General features: G+C 34.6%; 1 protein-coding gene across 10 annotated transcripts in view; it reads left to right on the top strand.

Moving 5' to 3' along the window:
- cadps2 (Ca++-dependent secretion activator 2) overlaps nt 1–18,842 on the top strand; it is a 136,554-nt gene that overhangs the window by 24,447 nt on the left and 93,265 nt on the right. The gene's annotated exons all lie outside the window — the stretch shown is intronic.

Below are 18,842 nucleotides of genomic sequence, written 5' to 3'. Positions count from 1 at the left end.
ATACCTACAGGATAAATGCCTGGAGCTTTGTGCTTTGGTCAGCTAATAAATTATTAAAAATTGATTGGCTGAATTCTGTATGTGGAGTGCTTTTCTTCAATTGCTTTACCTACCTCCAAGCTGTTTTTTTCTTCTTTCAGACAGTCACTTTTTATCTTTATTCATGTCTTTCATATTCGTTTAATGGTATGATAAGGCATGTGATGTTTCAAGAGAATGATGAACAGGCGCAACAGATGGTCCGTGTTTTCAGACCTCATCAATGTACAGTATATATTTCATCAAACAAGCCTTTGGAATCAGTGCTTTTACCGTTCATATCTTACATAGTCAATCACTGTCTTTCTTGCTTTCATCACTTTCTCTTAATTTCTTTTTCTTTTAGAACAGGACATGCCTATCATGTCCTAATAGGATCATCATATATCAGTTGACTCTCCACTCTATTAATTGCTCTGGATGGGAAGCAGCTCTTTGAAGTTGGGGCTGATAGTCGCTCTTGCACATGTGGAGGACTCTGGGTTGGCTGATCAAAGTTCCCTATTGTCATTCACAGGCCATCTTGCTCATATCAAAGCATCTCTTTGGGTTCTGTAGGCCATTTTTGTAGCATGCGCCAAAGTGTGCCACCAGGGACTTGTGGACATCATAGGAGTTTAATTGTGGCTCTATAGTGAACATTAAGAAGATGAAGAGGAGCAAGAAATGACTGACAGGGGTTGCACTAGTAGTTAACTGCTTGGTTAGTTTATCACTAGTTTTATTGCATTCTAGTTTTGTCACATTGAAACACTTTGTTCAGAGAGTAAAAAAAGGATTGAATAAGTGTCTGCACATGTATTTATTTTCCCAAAGGGATTTTTAAAAAGTCTTGGTAAATGAGTTATAAGCTATTAATCAAATCAACCAGCTACCATGTGAATCAAAACATTTGAAGCAAAACATTTATTTGAAAATTGGACAAAACACAAAAGGTAGAGGACTGTTTACATAATGGTTTTAATGAGGGAAAGAACTACAATCCCATGAAGCTTTGCAAACAATATAATCAAAATATTTACGAATAATAAAGTAGTTTAAATATCATAGGGAAGATTCTATTACATTATTTACAGTTTTGCACTGAACTGAACTGTTCTTTTGATGTATCTTTTGTTTTTATTGATTGGTGGAAATTTCCCTGCAGTCATTAGTTAGTTATCTTTTATTTATTTATTTTTTTATCACCAGGAACCCGTTAAAAAGTGAAAAAGAAAGTGCCGTGACATACAGCCAAGTATGATGACCCCTACTCAGAATTCGTGCTCTGCATTTAACCCATCCAAAGTGCTCGCACACAGCAGAGAACACACACACGCACACTCTGAACACACACCCGGAGTAGCGGGCAGCAGTGATGCACGGGTCAATGTATAAACAACCCGCACCCGACCGACGTTTTCAACTAACCCGCCCGCAACTCGGACCGCAAAAAGAGAAAAATAAAATATTGTACCCGACCCGCTTCCTGACCCGCATTTTTAGAAGTAGAAAATGCTCATCGTAGCGTTATTGGGCCATAGACATATAGGAACTAGGCAAGAAAAAAAATCCAACAAACAAAAAATACCTTAATATATTCTAATTTTGTCAAGAATCGTCAATAAGCTCATAATTTGTACTAAAATAGTCTAGTCTGGCTATGTCTATTTGTATGTTTCTGCAAGTTCAGCAGAACAGTGAGGTTCGGGTTTGTTTTCCGATCAGAGCTCATGAGCGCAGAGCACATTTCTGAATATTCCACTCCGCTCACTCATTCCGTGGAGTCACTCGCTCAACCCAGAATGGCCTTGATGGTTCGAAAATATGCAAGGAGACATTTAATTGTTTAGTAATAAACTGGTGTTTTCTGTGTCGCTGCAAAGATGAAGTAGACGATGTGGACTCGCCATGAACGCCAGAGAGAAATGCACATTTCATATGGATTACATAATCAGAGAGTAGCCTGTTTATTTTGGTTCAAATATTTTCGTTTAAAAGTAGACATTTCAAGCTTTCTGTAATATATAGCCTATATCCCTTTCACACATACAGACTTTTCCGGGAAATTACCGGTAAATTGCCGTAAAAGGAATCATGTGTGAACAGGATCTTTTAAAAAAATACTGGTAAATTCGTTCCGGCAATTTACCGGTATGAGAAGTTGTAACATTACCAGTAAATTGACGGAATTCTGCTGTGTGTGAATGCAGAAGGAAAATTACCGGCATGAGCACGTACGAGTTCAGAACGCGGTGACGTAAGACGTCTACTCCAGGCCAATCATAACAATGTGACGCATTCACGCACTGTGTAAGAAAATAAAATAAATGTCATCTAACTGAAGCGACAGTGAAATTAAAGCGATTCTCCTTATTATGAGATAATGCTCCTTATATGAAGAAATATGTCGTCATCTGAGAGAAACTGTAAGTGATGCAGTAACGTATGATAAAATAACTGTTAACTGTCTCCGAGAGCAATGCATTCACAGGACAAAGTCAGGTCATCAATAAACTGGAAACATTGCATCTTAATATCTAAAAAATAAACGACCATCACAAACGAAGTAGTAGTGGAAGTATTTCTTGTTCCTATTATGACTTTTGTCAATCTATTTGGGGGTCCTGCTACTCCACAAATCCTGTAGCTCTGAACCAGTGGATCTCAACCCGCGGCCCATGAAATCACATGCGGCCCACCATGCCGAACACAATAAATAAAAAAAATGATAATAATAACTTTAAGTTTTACAACTTCTTTTAGTTTTTACATAGGGAAAAACACATAGGGTACAAACGAGAAGTCGGAGCAGTGGAGAAGAGTGCTGGACATTCGGCATCAACTTTTGGTTTGCCCCGCAACTCACTTGAGGATGTTCAGCCCGTCTTTTTTCCCAATTCTCCCAAAACAGCTTATACCATTTCAGCTATTAAAATAGTTCAGTTTTGGATGTTTGGAGCAGTTTTTGATCGTTAAACAGGCCTAAGTTTTGTTTTTAAAGTGGCCAGCACAGAGAGTTTACATAGCCTATGTTTAATCAGTTTAGCCTTCTCAAATCATCACGAATTGTCTAAAATAAAATCTAAAGATATGAAAGAGTTCAAGCATGTAACGATGTTTTAACATTAAACCCAGATGTGCGCTATATCAAATATTTTGTGCGGAGAGTGCAAGATAAAGCACGCTTTTTTGGGACATACAGGTGCCAGCGCGATCATAATATAAAATAAAGAAATATAAAATAAAGAAACAAACATGCTTTCTGCCGTCTCGTCTTGAACAGGAGAGCTTACAAAAATAAACCGAAACTCAGTGAATACATGCCTCACAGACATGATAAATATATCTATAGAAAGCTTTAAATTACTACTTAACGAAATAATACAAACAAAGAACAAAAAATCTCAATACAATCATAATCTGTATAGAAGGCGCGTCTAATGAGGAGATGACGAGTCAGGCAACTTCATCCTTGGGACACAGACTCAGAAAACACTAGTTTATTAGTAAATATTTCAAATATATTTTTACTATTTCCCTCTGTCACATTCATGGTAATTACTTTTTCCTGTGCTTTGCGACATCTTTTGAACTCAATTTGAACGCAGAACTGTTTATCTGCGCTGACAGACTATTTGATATGAATTTGGATCCGCAAACCGCATTTGTGAACGCACCTTTTCTGCAATGTCGCGCGTCTTACAGACTGCAATTTACAATCGCAACTTCATTGTGCTATTAATCCTTTCAAGCCGATTTTCACAAAATTGGTCAGCTCCCGACAGCATCAGGTGTTTTATTAATGGTGAGTATAATTATTTAAACCAGTCGTCTATTACGATGTCTCTGTAACAAAAGTAGTTGCATGAATTCTAAAGTTTGAAACAAAAATTAAACCATCAACCATCCGGTAATTTTATGGCAATTTACTGGTATTACTGTGTGAAAGAGGCTTATATTTCTCAAATCTGTGAGGCACAAGCTGAGTTTCGGCGCCCTCCAGTTCACATGCAATTCAAGTGATCGTCCCGGCGCCTCATTACATTGTCTGATATATATTTGCTTCTTATTTATTAAATAAGGGCAATTGATTGATAAAACATTGATCAAAATTAAGATACAATTTATACAAAACGAAAATCTTTTAAAAAGAGTTTTCTATTAAACAAAACTTAATGAAGTCGTCAAAATCATGTTTTACCAAAAACAGCGTCTTCACCTTTTCTCCTGCCATCTCCATCTCTACGTGCAGACTGAGCTCGTGTGTCATCTTCGCACCAGTTATTCAGCCAATAAAGTGTAGGCCTATGTATTTCAAAATTGTGTCTAGTACTATATAAATTACAAAGGTTTAATTGGCATCTTTATTTCAAATGACCCGACCGACCGCAACCTGAATATCATAAAAAATATTTTTGGATGACTTGTAACTGCGGGTGACTGGTGGGCAGCCATTTATGCCGCGGCGCCCGGGGAGCAGTTGGGGGTTCAGTGCCTTGCTCAAGGGCACTTAAGTCATTGTATTGCCGGCCCGAGACTCGAACTCACAACCCTAGGGTTAGGAGTCAAACTCCTAGGCCACGACTTCCCCGTAAACACACATTAAAAAAAAAAACAGTTGAAATAATGCAGGCTGATTGCTTCAACAAAAGCATATACCATCGATTAACATCCTCTTACCTCACAGCACATCTATCTTTTTAAAGGTTAATAAGTTATTCTTAAAAATCAATTGCCTATTGAGAATATTTTTTTTCCTCAGAACTTGACTGTTAAAATCTATTGTGTGAGGAACTCATTAAATCAAACGTCCTAAAAGCTGTTTATACTTTCAAGGGGTGCATTTCTAGGTACAGAAACATTAGAGAGAACAAAAGGATGTGCATTTAAATTGTTTATTATTTTTATGATACAGAGCTTCAATGCCACACTTTGCACTGTATGACATTTGATTCATGTTCTTGTTCTTTGATTCATTTTCTTGTTCCTTGTGTACAATTTTGACATCCAGGATGTAGGCGGCTACATAAATTAAAGATTAATTTTGAACTAATTCATATTTTGCCAATGATTGGCGCATACATTTCACACCTAGACTGAAATATTTTTTATCCTTCTGAAACACAGTCATGCAGAATAACTTTGAGTGCTTTATCATCTGCAGTAAAGTAAATGTAGACCATCTGAACATCTTTTCCCACTTCTCACCTCGGGTCAACAGTTTCGCTTTGACCTTTGAAGGAAAGGGTTTAAATTATCGGTCAAATTTTGCATTGTTTATCTATCATCTTGCCAATAATTTTTTGGTTTTGTGTGTTTTTTTTTTTTTTTAATTTTTATTGTGTTAAGAATTAAGGAGAATTGTTTAAGAATTTAATATATTAAAATGCAATTTTTTTGTAAAACATTATTGCTGTATATATTTCCTAAATAAGAATGGACATGTATGATTCTAAAATAAATATTAAAATATAATTTTGTATTAAATTGTAAATATAGCAAATGTTTAAATGTAAATGTTAATGTATCATAAATATTAACTTAAATATTAATTATATTATATATAAGGATTTAATATATCAAAATATCAATGTAAACTAAAAAATTATAACGTTTGGACAAATAAATAATATAAGAAATAATAGAGATCAAACTATTGTCATTCATAGGATAAATTAAGTACTAACTAGGGCTGGGATAAACGATTATTTTTTAAACGATTAATCTAGTGATTATTTTTTTCGATGCATCGATTAATCTAACGATTAATTTTTCAGACTGATTCGATTTCGATTATCTCCCCATTAATTGACTTACAATTTATACATATTGATTTACATATCTGAATGAAAAAAACATGAATTCCTTAACATTGCAATATATGTTTATTGCTCTTAAAATTACAAAATAAAAGACTGACTAAGAATGCATTACTTTGCACTTGTATAGAGATAGCATTCAATAAAACCTTGAAGCCTTGAAAACACATAGCTTACTGAAACAAGCTTACTGAACACATAGGGCCTAGCTTACTGAAAAAAAGTTCTTCTTTCAGATGAAAATAACAACAACTTGATGTCTAGTATTCAATAAAAAAGTTCACCCAAAATACTTGTTTAGAGCAATTGAAAGAATACAGTAACCAATGTAAACTTTAGGGCTTTAAGCTAATACAGAGTGCTTTTCCAAAAAAATAAAAATTAACAGTGGGAGCCAGCAGCCTGTCATGTAGAAAAAAAAATCTCAGAATGCTCCATGTGAAACTTTGGCGTTCCGCCCTTTTTCTATCGTGTCTAATGATTTTGGTTAATATGCACAAGGGAGAGAGAGAGAGAGAGCAAGACAGCGCTCGTGTAGTTTGAAGACTGTGAGTGCGCGAGCGCGCGTGAAACTTGGGAGTTTCGCCCTTTTTCTATCATGTTTAATGATTTTGATTAATATGCACGAGGGAGAGAGAGAGCAAGAAGCGCTCGTGTTGTTTGAAGACTGTGAGTGCGCGCGCACAGCCGGGGCTCTCTCTCGTACGCGCCCTTTCAGGCGCAGCACAGTCATTATATTCTACATCACTCACCGATCAAATAAGACTTTGACAGCCGCCAAAAAAAAAGATCAATGCAGAAAAACCCCTGGATTGGTTGTATAACGTTGGACAGAATGTTGATCCGGCCATCGCGTATATTCAGCGCACATAAGGTAAACGTTTTTTAGAGAAATAAAAACAGGTCGACGAATCTGATGACCTCGACGCGTTGTCCCAGCCCTAGTATTAACACATGAAAATTTTGTTACAATGTTACATTTTAATATTATAAATATTACAAATCTTTAAGTGTAAATTTAAATGAATCGTAAATATTAAATATAAGAATGGGGTATAGTCGCTGGGGTATATTTTGAGCAATAGCCAAAAACACATTGTATTGGTCTAAATTATAATTTTTATTTTATGCCAAAAATCATTAGGTATTCATATTGAATAAAGATCATGTTCCATGAAGATATTTTGTAAATTTACTATCATTAATTTATCAAAACTTAATTTTTGATTAGTAATATGCATTGCATTTGGACAACTTTAAAGGCGATTTTCTCAGTATTTTGATTTATTTGTACCCTCAGATTTCAGATCTCAATCAAATATTATCCGATCCTAACAAACCATACATCAATGAAAAGCTATTTATTCTGCTTTCAGATGATGTATAAATCTCAATTTCGAAAAATTGACCCTGTGGTCCACGATCACATATATTAAAGTGCTAATTTTTTGTAAAACGTCATTACTGCTTGAATATGTTTTTTCCTAAATAAGAAGGTATAATTCCTAAAAAGAATATTAAAATATAATATTGTAATAAATTGTAAATGTAACAAATGCCTATTACTATTACATTAATATTATAGTCATAAATATTATTAAACATAATTATATTAAAATATCAAATATAATGATTTCATATATTAAAATATTGATGTTTAGCTTAGTAAAAAATTATTACTGCTATACAATACAATTCCTAACATGGAAACCTACTTAGTTAAGATTAATAGCAGCTAAGTTTAAAGGGTGTTTGGTGTAACAAAAACCTGCTCAGTTAGCTGATATTATATTAAACTAGTAGGATACATTGTGTATTTTTGCACACATGGAACTTTGTATTGAAAAATCAACATCCAGGAAATTCCAGGTAAAGATATTCCTGGTAAAGTTCCATGTAACCGTAATTAAAGATTTGGTCATAAACGATAGTGTTGTCAAATCAGTATTATTATATTTTTAACAATATTTCAAATGTAATTTGAGTTTTGTGGTATTTTGAATCAAATTGTTCTTTGTAAAAGGCAAAAAGTTGATCTCAAAGTTAAGAATTCATTTGTTTGAATATACATTAAACCAAAGATTATCATAACATCTTAGTTTATAATTCAGTATACTTTATCTTTGACAAAACATCCCATGTTTTGGGAGTGACAGCACATTTTCGGTAGTGACAGTAACCACATCACATTACAGAATTTTATCTCATACTAAAACATGACCTAAAAAAAATTGCATAACTATACTAAAAATGTGTTTATTTCCTCCAAATATGAGGATTATGTGTTTCCTTTTGTCCAATGGAAAAAAAATACACAAATTAATTCAATATCATTTTCATAAGTTGAAATTCAGAGGTTAGAGTTCAGGACAGCCACCTCCCGATTGAAGTACCCAATAAATGATGATTACATGTATATATTAAGCTTACAAATGTTTTAAAGTTTATTGTGGGTTTCAATAGAAAATAGAAGGATCTTAATAAACATCTAAGATTTGAATATGTTATTTGTGACCGTAAATAGTTCCCATGTTGGAAAAGACGTTTAGTTACCACTTTAAGTGAACCTTAGATTCCATGACATCTACAAGATGGATTAAAATGCTAATAAAGACACAAAAAGATGAGAAATAAACACATGACAGTATGACTGAAATGTCAAAGTGATGAAAAATGTTTTTAATTAAACACATTAATTCTGTGGCACCTAGAAAAAATAATTTGGTGCCTAATTTTGTCTCTTACAGGAGCCAGTGGCTCCTAAATTTATTTGTTTTTGTTATTTTTGCCTGGTATGGGTGTAAACAATAGCAAATAAACAGTTTCAGCTTATCAGATCGTTGATATTTAATCAACATTTAATTACTGTATAAGCAAATGCATAATGTTGCCATTAGTTTAAATACTGAGCTACGATTATATTATTCCTGATTTCACCTCATTTCCTTCTACGTTTAATATTTTAATAGGCACTACTTCAGTGTGAGTGGACTGGGCTCAAATTAAAGCATTTAGTTATTCTTTAACTCTGCTCTCTGAAAATGCTTTTGTGAACTTTACTGAAGCAGCAGAATACAGCACTCATTCACAGTCAATTAGCGTAACCCCTGTCTATTGCCAAGCAAGACTGAGGTCATCTCTGAAGATCTCATACATCACACACAGACACACAGTACAGCTTTTTATGAGGACAGGCCAGGTTACTAAGCAACCTGTTGTATCTCAGAGCTTTCACAAACGGGTCTTTAAATATGAGAGTGATTCCCCTAAATTATCGTTTCAAGGGTGTATGGAAAACTGGAGTCACTTCAGGGTTATATATTTTATTTTTTTGTGCAAAGTGAGACTGGATCATAAAGGGTCATGGACTTTGTGTGGTGACCAGAAATGGAAAACCCTAATAAAAAATACTCAAAAGAGAATTTATGCTCTTTCCTAAGAGTAATAAAAATGATGTTTCTGACACAAAAAATAGCTCTCATCTTCACGGTGTAGTCATAACACTCATTAGCAAATCAGTCAAGCAGGAGCTGCCTGCCACCAGTTTCTTTGATTATGACAGAATGTGCTGTGAATTAAAGATGTAGGATTAGTCCCCGCAGATCCCCTCCCCTCCTCTCCTTTCTGCTGAGATATTTTTAGTGGGTTTGCAGGACGTGGGAGCATCCCACCGATGCTGAAGCCAAGAGGAACTACAGGCCTGGGATGATTCAGAGCCTTAGGTAGTGAGACTGGTAAGCAAGACCAGTCTACCTAATTATCCTACAAGAGACAGAAATGTAAGGATAAATAGAAAGAAAGAAAAAACATCAACAAATTTAAAATAAATGTGGCAATATTTACATACAGATATACAATGTGGGAATAAATAAATATAAAAATAAATGAACACACGAATCAGTTATTATTAAAAAAAATGAAAGGACACGTTAATAAAAATAAATAAAAATTAATAGAAATAAAAAAATATTTAAATTAATACAAAAATAAATGTAGAACTATATATATTTTAGAATTATTTTTTTTGTTTTTTTTTCTCAATAATTCCTTTTACTGTTATCACATTAATATATGCATTTATTTGCTTATATACTATGATCAAAAATGTTTTTTTCTTTTCTGTTTATTTATTTATTTTAGACCGATAAACGAGACAAATGTAAGAATTTGTTTTTATTAATAAATGCAACAATTAATTATTAGTACAAAAATAAAAAAGAATAGAAGTAAAAATAAAATTAATAAAAAATAATGTTTAAAAAAATTTAAAAAAGTAATTCAAAAGTAAATTTAGAACTAAATAAAAAAAAAATAATCTATGATTACATGAATTTATTTATTTACTATGATAAAGATTTGGGCTGATAGCTAAAATTGCATATGTTTTTTTTTTTGTATATTTATACATTTATTTTTCAGAGTTGTCTGTTGGAATTCAGGTTTGAGAAAACATGGAATATTATGCCATTTTCTTTTATTTATTCATCAATTTTTATTTTCCAGTTGTCTAGCATATTTCCTCCAGCCTGTTTATTTCCCACAATTTTCTATCTCCTCTAATAACCTGCATTTGCAGATGCTGTATGTTGTTTGTGTTTGATAAAGGACTGATTTTTCCAAGTTAAGCCGCTCTGTGCTGGCACTAAGCTGGGAAACGCAGTGATTCAGAACACACTTCCTTTTATAACACTCTGAGGACCTGTCAGATAATCTTCAATTATAATATTAGAGCTATTGTGTGTAAACCGAAGAGCAGCCATTTTCCTCCTCTGTCCTCAGCCTTTGCCATTTATTGACTGTGGCAGCTTTTCATTGTGCACGGCATCAATATGTTGCCATAGATTTATTTTGATCAATAATGACATCAACCTTCCCATTACGGCCTAAAAAAATTTTAAAGTCATGATATGGCACCATATGGGTGGTGGAAGCCTGATTATAAAACTTCAGGGTTGGTCATTATAGGTGAGATTTCTGACTTGTGAATTTGAAAGTAAAAAAAAAATGTTGTGCCCTTTGGTGAGACGTTTGACTTCAGGTCATTCCTCAGAACATTATTGATTACATTTGTTTTGGGGATTCAAACAAAGCCTTAAACCTAATCTAAGCTTTTTAGGGCATATTGAAGCATTTTAGGGCATATCTCATTCCTGCTCCATTGACGCTTCAGACACGAATGATACATCAAATCATACAGTTTGTTGAAGAAAAAGGTGTGGTATTACTTTCCTCCTTTGTGGAGAAGTGGGCTATTTTCTTTTGATAGTATAACATTTATTTTTACTGGCTGTCAGACTGATACATGACAAGTAGCCAAGTTTTATTGACTTGGATGCTTGTTGGAAATAACATTTGCTGGGGGAAATTTGTTAGAAAAGAGATGGTTGAGTTTTTGTGTCATTCATGTCACTGGTTTCTATAATGTGCTCTTCTCAGAAATTATTTGGGCGATAAGAGCCCTTGTGTCTTGATGGAATCACTTTCATATAATGAAAAATAATGTTGAAGTAATCTTCAGTTCACAAACACAGTTCAGTCCAAATGGATTTAGAGATTCAAACAGCGTTCTCGGCTCTAAGAAGAAGCTCTGAACCATGATTAATGTTTACAGCCTGGTAGAAAACGTGGTTTTGGTCTATATAGCTAATTCAGCCCTTCATTACAACTATGAGGGGGTGATTTTTTTTTTTTTTATAACTTAAAATTTTATAAACCGTTTAAATTATATTAAGCCTTAAAGTTCTGCATAATTAAGGGCGTGGACACTTGAGTGACAGGTAGATTGGTGCTGCTGTCACCAACGTCAGCTATATGGGTGTGGTTTCAGCAACTAGCATCCACCTCTTTGCCCATTTTTGATTACCTGGGAATGACGCGTGGTGTCGCGCTACCAAGATTGCGATAGCTTCAGAAATCTACGGGTGACATCACCGACACTAAGTCCATGTTATTTACAGTCTATGATTTTAACATATAGAGACAGAATACCAACCAAAAAATACAGAAAAAACACATTATATAAAGGTTAGACATTGATTTGCATTTCATGATGCGTCTGCAAACAACGATTACAGCAGAACAGTTATGAGGTCTTATGTGTGTGTGTGTGTGTGTGTGTGTATGTGTTTGTGTGTGTTAGAGATATGACGGTATCCAAAGGTGTCAAGTAACGAAGTACAAATACTTCTTTAACTTAAGTAAAAATTTTGGGTATCTATACTTTACTTGAGTAATTATTTTTCAGCCGACTTTTTACTTCTACTCCATACATTTTCATGCAAATATCTGTACTTTCTACTCCTTACATTTTAAAAATAGGTTAATTACTGCTATTTCATTTCGGCTTGTTTTCAAGGAGGTGAGGTAGTGCAAAATAGGCCCTTGTTGCGCTTTTGTTCTTAATGGAATTTTTTTTTCCTTACATTACTTTTACTTTTATACTTTAACCTGTTAGCCAGCACCCCCCATTATGGGACTCACAGCTGAAAGTGCTCTACTTAACTTATAATTGTAACAGTTTCCTACTTCAGTGTGTTACAAACATAATTTTGGTGTCTTTGGAAAGAAGACCCTTTTGGCTTTACTTTTTATCAACCAGATTTGATAGTGCTCAAAAATATTAAAAGTTATAGACACTGAAGTGCATTTAATTTTTTTTACCACACTTAAATATTTTTTTTATTTGGTACCAAAAACGGGCGATTGCCGATCGCGTATTTTAAGCAAAAACTGTCCGGTTCCGATTTATAGCCGGTCAACCAGTGCATCCCTAATATACTCGCCTTCAGTCATAAAAAAAAAAAAAAAAGATGCCATAAAGCAAATGTAAAAAAATTCTGTTTTTTATGTAGTTTCTAGCAGATTTCTATCAGATTTTAGCTTTCCAGTTCTTAGAAGTACTTTCCAGTTCAGTTTTGTATTCAATTGGCCAGCGGATGGACTGTGAGACTAGCGTGACTACATGCTGGACATGGCTGAAATACACACACCTAAAACATTTCACAGCATCCTCTCCAGCTTTGCGTGATGAGAAAGCCATTGTGGAATTAGAAGGATATCCGAAAGGTCAGGAGAAACTGGGGGCCAGATATGGATAAAGGGGTGAGAATCAAATCGATCCTGGGGTGCATTACTCACCGTATGACCTTTTACTTTAATTTTACCAAGAGCTGTGCAGTTTTGCATAAGTTAAGAGTAAGACGCCCGTATTCTTCATGCGCCCCAGTACTGTTTAATTGGCATTCCTAAATAGTTTGCTTAATTGTGTTTTCTCTAATTTCACTCCTGAAGCATTGATTTAAATTTAAATTAGACATGGTAATCACATAATTAAAAACTAACCTAAAATTACCATGGCTTTGAAAAAGAAATTGTAACAAATACATTTGAACACTTCTTCAAAGAATTAAGGTTCCTTCAGTTCACTGTGCACTTTATTTTTAATGCTTTTGGGTCCATTCATGCTAACATGTCCACTTCAGAGCCCACCGCCAACAGTAATAAAATGCCTTCACAAGTTCAACCTTCAGCCTCTCTCTATTGTTAAGGAAAAAACAGCCAATCATGCCGAGCAGAAGCTGTGTTCAGGTCCCCGCAGGTTAGATCACTTATTTTCTCAGTGCTGTTTATGAAAATGATTTCAGCTGTGCTCGACGAGGGCAGACGGGGCAGGAAATTAGTGATGAGAGGCTTTAGGATTTGCTGTATTAGGTAATGAAGTCAGCCCTCTTGCCATATAGAAGGGCTGTCTGAGTCACCTGAAGGCCATAACTGGTAGTTATGAGTTGTTATGATAAAATAAGACCCATTTTATGGATGGCTGATTGTGTAATGCAGCACAGTAGTCTGTAATGTTTGTGCTTGTGTCGTGCAGAAGTCCTGCACCTCTTGGTTAATAAAAAAATGATTACTTAAGTATGAAGGATTGTTAGTTCATGTTATCTACTGCATTAACTAATGTTAACGTATTGAACCTTATTATTTATAAAGTGTAAAATTGTGCCTAAACTATTAATAAGAATATATTTTTTGAGAATTTAAAAGGATGGTTCGGACAAAAAAGAAAATTCTGTAATTTAATCACTCACCTTCATGTCGGTTCAAACCATAGACTGTATAAAAACATGGATGTAGTGACCGTGACGTCACCCATATGCTTCCGAAGAGCGATTTTGGAGCTTAAACTAGTTTTGTAGCTTAAAGTAGTTTTCAAAATGCTAATAAATGATCAATGGGTTATTTTGATCTGAAACATTACAGACACATTCTGGGGACACCAGATACTTATATTACATATAGTAAAAAGGGGCATAATATGTCACTTCCGTGTTGGCCTCACAAGAGCAAATGGGAGGTTGCTGCTTTGTCCAAACCCATAAGACCTTTGTTCATTCTCAGAACACAAATTAAGATATTTTTGATGAAATCCAAGTGCTTTCTGACCCTGCATATACAGCAATGCAACTGACATGTTCAAAGCCCAGAAAATGAAATTGTTGACTAAAGTCATTATTTTTGTTTTCTTTTCATACAAAAAGTATTATTGTAGCATTACGGTTGAACCACTTATCTCACATGGACTATTTTAATGATGTCCTAAAGTTCTTAGTAATGCATATAACTAATCAGAAATTAATTTTTGATATATTTACGGTTATATATGGTTCTTTACTGTAAATTATGAAATTTACAAAATATCTTTTATGGAAAATTATATTTATTTAATTTCCCTAATTATTTTTATCATAAGAAATGTCAATAATTTTGACCCATACAATGTTTTATTGGCTATTGCTACAAATATACATGTGCTACTTAAGACTGGTTTTGTGGTCCAGGGTCACATCGTAATTTGTGTTCCACAGATGAACAAAGGTCTTATAGGTTTGAAACGACACAAGGGTGAGTAATTAATGACAGAATTTTCATTTTTGAACATCATTTGATTTGAACACGGTAAATATGCCCACACCTTAATGAATAAAAAAAATGAATGTGAATGCCATTACGTTTACTATGGCAATGAAAAGTAGTGAAACATTTTGAGTGCAGAATGAAACACCAAAATGAAGCACTTCTATGGTTGATTTATCATCGTGTCTGGGTTTTGCACCTCACATTTTGACCAGTCCCTCTGCTTCTGACTTTTTCATCATTGACTTACAAGGGTGTCTTGAGGAATCAACCAGGCTTTTCCTTTAAACACATTCCTAACACAAACATGCAACACAATAGACAAGAGTCCCGGTATGTTTGTTTTGTTCAGAGTTGTTTGCCCTTTAGCCAGGGCATTTCTCTACACATTCAGCCTGAGGTTGTAGTGATCTGCTGGGATTTTTTTCCCTTTGCCCCTCCACATTCTCCCTCTCTCTCTCTCTATCTCACATTTGTTTCTTACTCTTTTTCCCATGCGTTTACCACCCCGTGGTTCTCAATTGGATTACTGTTTGACAGCATTGCAAACAGAATAGCTGCAGGCGCTGACTTTGAAGCCTGTCAGGGTCATAAGTATAGGTTTTTGGCCCTCTTTCTCTCTCAATCCCATTCTACATTTCCTTCTTACGCTCATTTGCACCGTCGCTCTGATTTTGTCATTCAAAACTAATGGAAAAACTCCCAATACCCACTACTTTTCTGCCTTTCTCGTTTTGGTTCTAGTTGTATACTTTACTCTTTTCCTTGCATTTAAAAGATTCTCCAGACAAACTTAATATTCAGCGGGATCTCATGATGATTCATATGTATTTGATGTAAAAATATGGTTTTGACAAAACGTATGTTTACTTACACATTTCAGAATTTAAACGTAAATGCAGACATATTTTAAGCATTTAAGTGTACAATACTGATGTATTGACGACACCTAAATGCAAATTATTTGTGTTTGAACTTTACATGCTTTAAATGTATTATTATTGTATTCAGTTGTCATATCAATGGCAATATCTTTTTCAATTGCATTATTAAATGGTTAAACTCTTTAGTTTATAAGAAATTATAACATTTAATTCTGTTCTGTTTGATTTCGGCTGCCAATTTATTTTCGCAGATTACACAATGTTCAACAAGGCTACACTTTAAATCCTTAAATTGAATAACATTTCTGCAATCGTTTAACCATTACTTATCATGTAATATTTACTTTGTTTGCTGTGGGACACAAAAGGTGTTTTTTCCGACATGCTGTGACTCACAATAGAACCATAAAATACAGCAAAAAGGCAACATGATTACAGAACACAAAGGAATCCATTTCATTTTTGCGCTGTAATCCAAATTGTCGGAATCCATACGACTGCGAGAAAAATGAACAAACTCAAGCCTTTATTTAGGGATCTTCATCTCCGACCAGCCACCATAAGCATCAAATCCTACGGTATCCTAGGTGTGTTTGAATGAGAAATGCGCGTCTTCATGGATTGGATTTGGATAATAGTCTGGATAATATTGTCAGTGATTAACAACTAAAATAATTGATTGTGATTGCACTTATCTGTCGTGCTTTGATACAGATACCTTAATGATACAATAGATTTGTAAATGTTACGTTTTTTTTATGTTTTAAATATTCAATCAACACAAACTCAGCACACCTGAAAAAATTATAGGTGCGTAGGAAAAATAGTCTATCATGCCTGTAAATGTTATGTACTAATACCTACATATAAACAATGAGACCAGGCTGGAATATACTGTAGTTCTGATTAGTATTTTGGGGTTTGACTAAAGAGGATCCAATTATAGTCCCTTATTTCTCTGCTTTTTCTCATCGAAACTCTCCTGAGTGGTATATTGTGTCTTGCCAAACTGTTTGTCATTAGGTCCCTTTCTGTTCCCATTGAAAACTTACACCGTACGTCTTCGAAACGGTGCACAAAATATTTCCTCCTCAGGTTTGAAGTGATTCCCCATCAGTTTTTTTTTTCTCAGAGAACGATTGAGGATGGAAAAGAAGCACAGATTTCCATTCAGATGTGAATAATCGGACTGCCAGGAGCGAGTCCGAGGGCAGAGCTTGAGTTCACAGGAAACCTGATAAGAGGAAATGCTTGAGCGAATTTATGAAAAGGGGCAAACACAATAGAGATATAAATGGAGCAGGTTTTTGGGCAGTGGAAGATGTGACTCAACATTTGTATTCGTATAAATACACATGTAAGGGGATAGCTTATCGTTCAAGAGATAAAAAAAAAAAGATTTAGCTCGTGATGAGCAACTCATTTATTTTCTCAAGGTCTGGAGCTATGAGCCATCCTATAGTTGCTGATCGTGTCACTCCATCTAGATTAAAAAAAAGGAGTGAGAATGCAAGGGAGAAAAAGCTTTAAGTGTTTTTAATGTTTCACACTGGCCAGTGCGAATAATAACATTTATGTTTTATTCATGAGGAAGCGTATAATACGGTCTGCTGCACTCAGTCTTTTCCAGACCTTATGAGACAGCTTTATAAACAATCTTTAACTTTTGACTATTGAAGGGTCTGGTATATCAGTAGTGAATCGCAGCCCCCAGGCTTAGTTTGGTTGGCTTCGTATTTGTTCAAATTTGATACCAAACAAACCGTTTCACCTCGCTACACACTTTATACATTTGTGTTTTGGCATGGGAGTGTTGTTGTTAGTCATCCATATCCTCTGTTAGAGATCAAGATTCTTACATAAGCTCATTTTAAGTCTAGTGAGTTGCCTTGCTATCTACTGCATGTATAGGTGAAGGAACCTGTAAATGGTTGATTTGTAGCATTCCGTTTAGGCGGCAAATTAAACTTAAATACAGTAGCACCTAAATCAACATATTAGACAAATTTGAAGGATCATGTGACACTGAAGACTGGAATAATGACTGCTGAGAAATTCAGCTTTGCATCACAGGAATAAATTATATTTTGAAATATATTAAAATGGAAAACAGATATTTAAAATTCTAATAATTTTGTACAGTTTTGCTGTTTCCTATATTTTTGATCAAATAAATGCTGCCTTGGTAAACATAAGTAACTTTTTTCAAAAACATTTTAAAAACTTTAAAATGGTAGCATATATATCTTATAATAATGTTTTAATTCATTTTAATTGGTCATTTAAATATTTTTTTTTTTGATCATTTATTTTGAAAGTGTTTTTAGTATCTTTAAATTACATACCCTATTTTCCAGACTATAAGTCGCCCTTTTTTTCATAGTTTGGCTGGTCCTGTGACTTATAGTCAGGTGCGACTTATTTATCAAAATTAATTTGACATGTACCAAGAGAAATGAACCAAGATAAAACATTACCGTCTACAGCCGCGAGAGGGCGCTCTATGCTGCTCAGTGCTCCTGTAGTCTACCCCTGAGCAGCGTAGAGCGCCCTCTCTCAGCTGTAGACGGTAATGTTTTCTCTTGGTTCTAAATAAATGCTACTTATAGTCGAGTGCGACTTATATATGTTTTTTTCCTCGTCATGATGTATTTTTTGGACTGATGCGACTTATACTTAGGTGCGACTTATAGTCCAAAAATACAGTAGTTAAATTAAGTAACGTGCAGAAATGAAAAATAAATTAACCCCCCCCCCCCCACAACTTCCATCAATACAACCAACTTGAGGATTTTTCAAGAGTGATGATATTACTGCGCTGAGGTCGAAGTGCTTTGAAGTGCTCTTCCACCATACATTATAGTCATCATTTTTACCCACTTAGGAAATCACCACTGTTTATTTTGTGTAACCATACTTACTAGTGTAGCTACTCATGTAACCATCTTTAAATGGGGAAAACATGGAAGTGTTTGGTAGCTACTAAATTCATCCCTGTTTGAATCCTAAAGAATGAATGGTGTTAAGCTAAATGACAGCATAGTGGCACCGCGTGCTACAGCGATTGAGTGCATGCATGGATACGGGAGAGGTACGTATCAACTCATCTAAGTTGAGGGAAGAACATAGTGGAATATGGAAAGACAATGGCATTTTCTTTTAAGCGCGCATACAGTCCTCAGTTTCTGCTCGATGTCGGCAGAAC

The sequence above is a fragment of the Carassius carassius genome, chromosome 43 (genome assembly GCF_963082965.1).
Source record: "Carassius carassius chromosome 43, fCarCar2.1, whole genome shotgun sequence".
Lineage (NCBI taxonomy): Eukaryota > Metazoa > Chordata > Actinopteri > Cypriniformes > Cyprinidae > Carassius > Carassius carassius.
Note: the sequence above shows the minus strand (reverse complement) of the source record. Positions and strands in the feature narration are given on the sequence as shown.